We start from the raw sequence: 959 nt of genomic DNA on the forward strand, positions 1-959 counted from the left end.
ATATATACGTGCATATATACACGCATACATATATACATACATACATGCATATATTTACATACGTACATACATATAAACAAACCAGTATACATATAAGCATACATACATACCTATAAACATACAAGTATACATATAAGCATAGATACATAAATACATACATGCATGCATGCATACGTACATTCATACTTACAAAACTCGCTTACACATTGTATTATCGACCTTTGTGTCCGGTGTTCAGTTGGCGTCGAGTGTATACATACATACATACATACATACATACATACATACATACATACATACATATATGCATGCATACGTACATTCATAGAAAGTTTTGCTTACAGATTGTATTACTGACCTTTGTGTCCGGTGTTCAGTTACGACGTCTGGTGTTGGATTCAACTATCTTCGTTGTCTATCTACGTCGAATCTACTGGAAGCCTTTATTCCTGAGCAGTTGGTTTCTGGAGGTTGTACAATGTATATACTGTTGCGTTATGCTTGGATAATATTGTGTCACCGCTCAAAGTATATCTACATACAGTCGTAGTTCTGTGTACAAGCTCTCGGGAGTATAATGATGCGCAGAAAGATTTAAGTATGAATGTAATTTTTTGTCGGGAAGATTCTTCACAGACTGGTTTTGAAAAATCAAATTCACTATAAAGTACGCGGCCATATAAAGTACCGAACTGGTGTTGAACCCTTGTATTATGAAAAGTTTCCGAATTGGTGTCGAACCCTGGTGTCATCAAAATATTTACAGCACTGGAAAGTCACTAAATGTACATAAAAAGTCATTATATGTATTTTTAATTTTTCATTAAAATAAATTGGAGAAAAGAATTGAAACTCGCATTTAGAGAATTGGATTGGGTAATTAGAAAACGTACCCGTAAATCTGTATGTACATTTAGTGACTTTCCCATGTAGGCCATGTACATTGAGAGTATTTCCTC

The sequence above is a fragment of the Sphaeroforma arctica genome, assembly GCF_001186125.1.
Source record: "Sphaeroforma arctica JP610 unplaced genomic scaffold supercont1.710, whole genome shotgun sequence".
NCBI lineage: Eukaryota > Ichthyosporea > Ichthyophonida > Sphaeroforma > Sphaeroforma arctica.